The sequence below is a fragment of the Pseudochaenichthys georgianus genome, chromosome 12 (assembly GCF_902827115.2).
Source record: "Pseudochaenichthys georgianus chromosome 12, fPseGeo1.2, whole genome shotgun sequence".
Lineage (NCBI taxonomy): Eukaryota > Metazoa > Chordata > Actinopteri > Perciformes > Channichthyidae > Pseudochaenichthys > Pseudochaenichthys georgianus.
The window spans coordinates 16,736,044-16,744,993 of NC_047514.1; positions in this window are offsets into that span (position 1 = coordinate 16,736,044).

The window sequence follows — 8,950 nt, forward strand, 5'->3', positions numbered from 1 at the left end:
GTTGTATGTCTTTAGCTAATGCAAAACAGAGCAAATAGAACACATTAAAAAGTCATTTGGAGATCCATAAAATGACAGTCTTCTGACAGAGCTATTAAATGATTCAATCTTTAAAATTACTTGAAATAGTTTGCAATGCAATGTTGATGTTTTTCCATATCTCAGCAATTACCAATAGTGCAAAAGATAGATGTTATTTGTGATAAAATTGAATTATCTTGTGTTTAATTAATTTTAACTGGCCAAATCTGCCTAGTGTTTAATGCAATGCATAATTTCCCTCCTGTGGACCCCAAGAAGATTACCAGCTTCCGAAGGAGAATAGAAAAAAGATAAACAAGTAAACAAAAGTTACCTAAGACCCTCTATTATTGTTTCAATTTATTTAAAATGAAATAAAATACAACTGTAATCCCGTAATTGTTGCAGTATCTTCTACTTTAGACCTGACAGATGTAAATGGTCACATTGTAAATGTTCAAATTGATTGAAGTTCTTGGTTAAACAAGGTCGCGTGAACAATGATCACACCTAATCCAATACCAGCATGACACAGAGGGCGTAAATAATCAGGTCATGCAGAGCTGTTGATAGAGTTGTATTGTGACAAGAGCGAACCACGCCCTTGCTACATATTTCCAACCACCTATAGGATACCTCATCCGTGACCACAGCCATGGCTCTGTAGGAATACTCGACAGGGAGCTATGTTACTGCTGGGGGATCAATACCATGCCTACAGAGTAACTGAACCCGAGGGCAGCGAGGCAACAGCCGTGCATGACCCTCTGTGCCTTCAGAGACTGTGTGCCAGCATAGCAGGTCAATATGTCTAGAAGCAACAGTATGGGGCCATCACATTTTGGGACAGTAAGGTGACTTATCATGCGTGCCGAAACCAGACTTATGAAAATGATGAATCTATTTTGGTGGCTACATTTTCTACATCCCAAAAAGTCAATGATATCATCTCTAAACTGTTAACAGTGTAACTATTACATTACAAGGTGGCATGAATGATTGAGGCTCTTATGGGATTACTAAAATGTTGCTTAGGAAAAATAAAAGGAGCTGACTTGAATGGAGCATATCAGAGAAATCGGCTTCTTCCATTAACACCAAATCAATAAATACGTCCCTCCAGGGATTTTGTGAGTTGTTTGTGGCAAGGTATTGATCCCCCTAAATGCAGATGTCTGCATGTTGTTCTTCGAGAGACACTGTGGCCTCTTTGTGTGCCAGTTTACCACCGTAACCCCCCACCACCCCCTTTGCCCTTTCCCCATCTCTCTCTCCCGCCACGCAGGCTAAGCAGCCAGCGTAGCACCTCCGCAGAGGCCGATGTGTGACTTGATGCCATCAATAAAACCATCACCTGAGATGGGCTTCCATCACGCTCCGCACAGTTAGTCAGGCCCTCTGCGATGAATCACCTTGATAGAGGCAGACCCTCGAGGAGACAAACACTCAATATCTCACCAGTTGTTTTTCTCAAATCCATACCAGTTCATGTTCCTTCTTTTTTTCTGAGTTTTTTCTCTGATATGTGCCCTAGGTCTTTAGGCTTCTGGGCTAGTCAGCAACAGCACTCACCAGACCAAGGCAGAGTGGGTTTGAGTAGTATTGAGGTGTAAAGTGAGTTGAGGAATGACAGAAAGTCAAGCAGAGAGGACAGTTACAACTCTGGTAGAAATGGTAAAAAGAAACTGGGCATATGTGAATGTATTATTTAGAGGCTGATCGAAGCTGATCAAAGATGTTATTTTTGTGTGTTGTGGAGTTAAAATGCAAGTTGTTGTAAAGCTGAGGGTATAGGGCATTGCAGGATAACCCAGGGCGCAGGATTACCAAGCTTCTTGTGTCTGTGAATCAGCTGTTCTGGTTTTATCTTATCCCTGACAGATTGTTTGGTTTTTGTAACAGCTTACTATCTACGCCTGTGAAAAAGGTCACACTCTTGCAAATGTGTGTGTGTGAATGCATGTGTGTGTGTGTGTGTGTGCGTGCGTGCGTGCGTGTGTGTGTGTGTGTGTGTGTGTGTGTGTGTGTGTGTGTGTGTGTGTGCGTGCGTGCGTGCGTGCGTGTGTGCGCGTGCGTGCGCGTGTGTGTGTGTGTGTGTGTACGTGCGTGTGTGTGTGTGTGTGTGTGTGCGTGCGTGCGTGTGTGTGTGTGTGTGTGTGTGTGTGTGTGTGTGTGTGTGTGTGTGTGTGTGTGTGTGTGTGTGTGTGTGTGTGTGTGTGTGTGTGTGTGTGTGTGTGTGTGTGTGTGTGTGTGTGTGTGTGTGTGTGTGTGTGTGTGTGTGTGTGTGTGTGTGTGTGTGTGTGTGAGAGAGAGAGAGAGTCTGGAAGAAGCGGTGCTATCATGCCGGTGGTCTTTTTCTTTCCCACACTTGAAACACAAACTAGCTATTTGGCAGGATACATCCATGATCTGTTAAAGACTTTTTTCCACATCAAGCACCAAGACGCCTCATTAGCCGATTTGGAAACCTATGGTCTCCTGTGAGAGGATGTAGTATTTGTTGTATAAGCCTGAAAAGGATCTAAAATTGCATGTTGGGAACATTTGTTGGTCTAGTGAGCGTCCAATTTCAACTGGAAAAAACAGTGCCTCTTGTTATAGTTAATCTAATTCTTTTCAGTGTTGTAAGCATGGTCAACAGTTAACAGTGTGAATCAAACACTTGACAGTTGACGGTAACAGTATGGAAGACACCCCATGGTCCCATATCTAAATAGAGCGCCCTATCAAGATGGATGGTTCTGAAAGGACACTAAATGGTTGAACTGACTGATAGGACAACAGACACAAGTCTTTAAATGTTGCACACAAACATCACTGTAATCTCCAAGTGTCATTCAGAGTATACTGTTACATGAGCAACTCGTTTTTCCACCACAACTGAGTCTTTTGGAGGAAAAATGTGGTGTCCTATATAGAATGTGGTGATTTATGACCTCACTGGCTGCCATTAGTGTGTGAAAAGGTATGATGTTACAGATATTCCCATCATAGTCGCTGCTATGTCTATGTATACCCTTTCTAGCCGGGTTTATACAATGTTTTTCTCTCCTTCCAAGATCCAGACTGGAGGTAACCTACTTCTGCAGTGTTTGGGCTCTGAGGGAGAGAGCTGCTACGCCGGCGTTGGTCCAGAATGTAGCTGAGATGGATGAGTGTGTGACAGCACTCTCCCTTTAGTCTTTCTATATGGGAGGCTCGCAGTGTGTGTGTGTGTGTGTGTGTGTGTGTGTGTGTGTGTGTGTGTGTGTGTGTGTGTGTGTGTGTGTGTGTGTGTGTGTGTGTGTGTGTGTGTGTGTGCGCGCGTGCGTGCGTGCGTGCGTGTGTGCGCGTGCGTGCGCGTGCGTGCGCGCGTGTGTGTGTGTACGTGCGTGTGTGTGTGTGTGTGTGTGTGTGTGCGTGTGTGTGTGTGTGTGTGTGTGTGTGTGTGTGTGTGTGTGTGTGTGTGTGTGTGTGTGTGTGTGTGTGTGTGTGTGTGTGTGTGTGTGTGTGTGTGTGTGTGTGTGTGTGTGTGTGTGTGTGTGTGTGTGTGTGTGTGTGTGTGTGTGTGTTGAATGGCTGTATAAACTCACCCAGAGGGACCCCAGGCCTGTGGGAGATAAAGGCCTCTCCTAAAATGTAAACACTCTCTGAAGTGGCGAGCGGGGCAGCTGTAGTTGAACACACACACATTTGGAGAAATGCAAGCCCAAGGTCAAGGTTAAGCGGTACACTCTTTCAAGGCTCACTTTCCCTCTTGACCCGTCCCATCTTTGCTGTTAGAACTTGGGTGCTGAAACATAGGCCTCTTTGGAAACAGAAAGACAGTATGAATGTGTCACTTAAACACTGCTAACCAAACATGTGTCCGTGGCTTTGGACTCAAAGAGTAAGGGGAGTTGTTCATGACAACATAAGAAAATAAACAGATCAGGAATTGATTAAATCAGCAAAGATTAAAGCCACAATTCCTCAAAAGCACTGTAAGGAAAAATAATACTGCAACATCAATAATGCCCGTTATCTCTTTTTCATACTCCCTTTTGATTTAAAAAAAAAAAATGGCCAATGAGGTCATATTTTCAATTAGATATTAAACATGTTAAGCTTCCTCTGACAAATCCAACATAATATAACACTAATCTATTCTGTGCTACTACTTCATGTTATTTTAGCCCACTATTTGACATACAACTTCTTTAATGGTAGTTTGAACTAAATGAAAACAAAACACAAACACAGAAGAAAGGGTTTAAGGGTTGTGACATCCTTAAGTTGCATTTGAAAATCAAAATAAATGTATTATTATAAAAGTCAACAAAGTGTTACTCCGGGTCTGCTCCAGAATAATGTAGAATAACATTTAGTAAAATGTCAGAATATGTAGGTCTCCAAAAAGCCTTGTGCAAATACACACAAAAACTCACTCAAGTGCTGTGTAGGTGTGCTATTACCAGGGTGATGTTTGTGTACAAAGAATAACACACTTAACAAGTACTTAACAAAGTACCTTCTGCTCGGTGAGAGTGCTGTGAAAAATGAGAGGGGTGGCAGGAATTGCCAGTAATCTTAGCCTCAGTCCATCTTTATTATCTTGGTCAATGGACAGAAGTGGATCCCGAAGTAAAAATACCCAAGCCTGCTTCTCATCAATGTGATGCTCTTATCTGACATTTGAAATACATTCAGCAGGATGAGCGAGTGCATGATATATGGAGCTGGGCTGAGATTTGCCTACTTCATTTATATATGGTGTGTATAGAAATTACACAACGCCTTTTTGCAGTTTAACTTTCCCTGATCATTTCATGTACGCCCTACGAAAAAAGTCTCAACCGAATGGCCATTAGAAAGACTATAACCTTATTGATTCAACTAAGAAAAACAGAAGAGAAAATGTGCTTTATTTAGTCCCACATGTTATTCTAATCTTCTACTCCCATGGACTCAAAGTTGGGTTTTAGAATGTTTTTAAAGTCAGTTTTTTTTTTTTCATCTTTGAAGCAACAGATATCAGTCCAGTAAAAGGAAGAGACATTAGCTGTGTTTCAGAACAACAAGGTGAGACATTTTAGCTCACAGTCTACAATAGTTCCACTCTATTGAGCTATTGATTTTGTCCTCGGTTTTTCTCTGGCTCGGGACACTCAGAAGCCTTCGGTGGCGCTCTTTCGTTCTCCTCTGGGATGCAAGATGAAAGGACACCACCACTGAACAAGTAACTCAAATGTGTTGCGAATCATTCAGGGAAACACCTCTAGAGATGGCTGTCATATTTCTAAACTGAGACAATGGTCCTCTTTGTTTGTTGCAGCATCCCCAAGCTGCTCTGGGGTGCAAACACTTGCTTTGAGTTGGTCAAGTGCACAGTGAAAGGACTGGGATGGGGAAAACGAAAAATTCAATAAGTGCTCCTTGTATATCTACACACACATCAGGATAAGTGAAGATGGAGGAGGAAAGGAACAAAGATCAGTCACCTCACACTGAACCAATACGTCACAACACACACACACCACAAAAGCACTCCTGCTGTCTTAATGTGCAAGTATTGCTAGGTTTCAGAAGTGTGTATAAGCACAAAACAATATGTACAAATTGAAATAAAGTTGGAAACTGGTGCTTTCATTATTTTTTTCTGACATTTCAAATAATCTGTAAACTGTCTAAACCTTAAAAAACGACATGGTTACTGCTAAATAAGTTTTATAGCACATAAATTGACATTCAACACATTCCCATGTAGCAGTGCTTGTAACTGTGATTTATTTTTATTTTTTCCCTGAAGTGTTTATTTTATTGAGTTTCTGTGCATTAAAAAATTGCTCACATTTAAAGAGGGCCTTGAAAAGTCACAAGTACTAGATCTGATGATCAGTTTTTCAGCGCTCCACAGACACAGGCAGCAGATTGGCAGCAGCGGTGAGGGCATTAAGGCAGCAGGCAGGCAGACGGGCGGGCGGCAGATAAAGAGGGCTCTATTAGTCTCGGCTCATTGTGCCACTCTGATTTCTTTCTACTTCCTAATTGGCTGGCTTCTGTAGGCTTGGCGGTCATATTTTAGTTTAAAGGGGAAGGCTCCATGGGTCACGGGAATAAAGGGGCCCATTTGACAGGTCAGCAGGCTGATGTCTACAGCATAGTCTTGGGTCAAAGGTCAAACTAACATCAAGATAGGCCGTGGCACTGTGGCTCAGCTCCTACACCGGAGAGACCAGTAAGTAAGACGGCAGACTGACTGGAATGTTGCATCTTAACAAAAATATCTTATCAAAGACAATGACGTGATTAATTTAATCTAATTACTTAAGTAAAAAAAACGTTTTGACCTATATTTCTTCATTTCTAAAGGAATAATCAGGCAATATGCAGATCATAAAGTGGTGCAACTTGAAACATAATAGAATTGAATTTAACTTAGCTTTAGAAGAGACATGCCTGGAAAACATTAAAGAATCATTGTCCTTTAAATCTGAAATTTGATTATTTTTAATAGCAGCTATTTTAATATCTCTAAATAATATAATTAAAACAAATAAGGCTTCATTCCCCCCAGATTTAGTGTAAATCTACTGTCCACTAGTTGAGAAGAAACTAGGTTCTATGGTAATATTAGCAAAACACACATGCACGTTTTTAACTCGAACTCTGAAAGGTGGAAGAAGATGGTACTTTTTCTACAGTTCCATACAATTATATTTACTATTGAAATCAAATGTGTAGCTGTAATACATTGCAAATACTGAGACTTTGGGTTCAAGTAAGAGATGAAATACATTTAGGGAGCAGAGTAAAACAAAAATAACTAAGTAATCCAATTAAGAGTAATCCATGAATTGCAGTAGTCGGAGGGCTTAAGTAACTGACAACAGTCTTTAGGAGGGATTTGGTTTGTTCAACAGATCACATTGGAATCAGCACCCTCCTAACTCGATTAGCATTAACGTTCACCTCTAGGAAATGAGTAGCCCGAAAACATGAAATTCACCATGCGCATTCGCACACACACATACACACATATACATATGCACACACACACACACACACACAAACGCAGGGCAGTCTGCCTGGCACCAGACAGCAGTGCACGGCCAAATGAGATGTGTGAGAGCCCCCTGCTGCCAAGAGGCGGACAGGAAGAAGAAACAAACCCTCTCTAATGGAGACATGACATGCTCGCTGGGGCGGAAACTCAAACAAACGATTAATGGGCCATGGAGCCTCCAGTACAGCAGCAAAATACCCACCGCTGCTCCAACTCTATACTCCCTCACTCTCTCCCTGTCCCTTGTTGGCCGAGGGGGTTCAACATCTCAAGACCCAGGCCTCTGCCCCAAGGCGACCCCCTGACATCCCTGAAAGGACAACATCAATATGGTGAACATCTCAAAAGACCCTTCGTGTTTCAACAGTACGGGCTCACGTGAACATGTTTGCCGTCCTCTTTATATTGATGCCTATGTTTTAAGACTTCTTAACAGCTATGACAGCCAAATGTCCAACTTATCTGCACGAGTTGTAAGGCTGTTTCAAGGAGCAAAACGTTTGGTCACTATCTAGAAGAGACAACAATCATGTGCTCATGTCTTCTGTTGAAGAGCCTCTAAGCCCTGTTTGGCCCCCAGTGGAGGTGGTGACCTAACAATGGTGACACAGCACCAAATTAGACGAGAGGGCCTGGGAAAAGATAGAGAGCAAAATCCACACAGAAGTATTTCCAGCCCCAAGCATGGTGGAAGGTAATGATAAGTCGGTTTGAGACTTTGTGTAAACTTTAAAGGGACATTTTAGTAATAAATGCATTGTTTTATCACAAAGTGAGTTTGTGGCTGGTTAATTCTGCAGGAATTAAGTGAATGAGTCCAGGAAGTGATAGGATGGGTAGTCTTCTATACTTATGAGGCCATGGAGGTTCATCCAGTCCAGGAGCTGGTGCAGTCTCCTCCTTTGTCTTCCCTTCTATCTCAACCAAAGCCCTGGATCAGCAAAGAGTGGCAAGACAGAGAATGGAAGAAGGGAAGTCCCTTACGTTCATGTGTTTTGATTAGCAGGTAATGATCTTTGATCTAATGCGCTGACTGGGAAAGTGCGGCTCCCATTGAAATCCGGTGGATGCTTGGCCGACCTGGAGCCAGTGTCACTTCTCATTAGGCCCTGCAGCTCCATGACCTCCCCACTGCCAGTCCCAGGCCCCTCCTCGCAGCATGAGCACCCCGCGTAATGATATCAATAGCAGCAGGGGTGCAATGAATACAAATCCGCGTGCAGAATGTTTGGACAAGAATCCGCTCCCAGCCCTCCCTCCTCCTGCCGCCCCACTCACCACCGTTCAACCTCTATCCCCCACACAAAGGGCTAGGTTAGGCTGCAATCTGGATGGATGGCTTCACACAAAATAGTTGGCTACTGCAAAGAACAAATACCCCTTGCTTGTTAGCTGTAAATGTATATGTTTTTTGGTACCATTTAGTTTGAATGTATCCCTACAGCACGGTGAGTCATGCATGACCTTTCAAACAGCATGTGAAAATGTGTGTGATTTCACCGAATTGTTTAAATGTATTCATGCATGCAACTATAATCATTCAAGCTGCAAAATATAATGATAATGATGGTTGCATGCTTAATTGAGAAAATATAAAACTCCGTTGTCCATTTGCATGAAATAGGGCGGCCCACAAAATTCTTCAATTAGAACTATTGTCACATTGTCTCAAATAAGGCACATTTTCCCTGAGATGACAAAATACATTTGAATTATCCGTACTCCAGGGGACTCACACGTTGTTCCTTTGATGTCGCTACATCAAAATATAATTGTATTAGTGTTTTTCATATCATATACACAAGACCAACAGGAACAGGAACCTAATGAACAGTTTTGTGACCAGGCACACAACCATCCCCAATCGAACACTCTGTCCAGTGTTGGACCTGACATGGCAGCCTC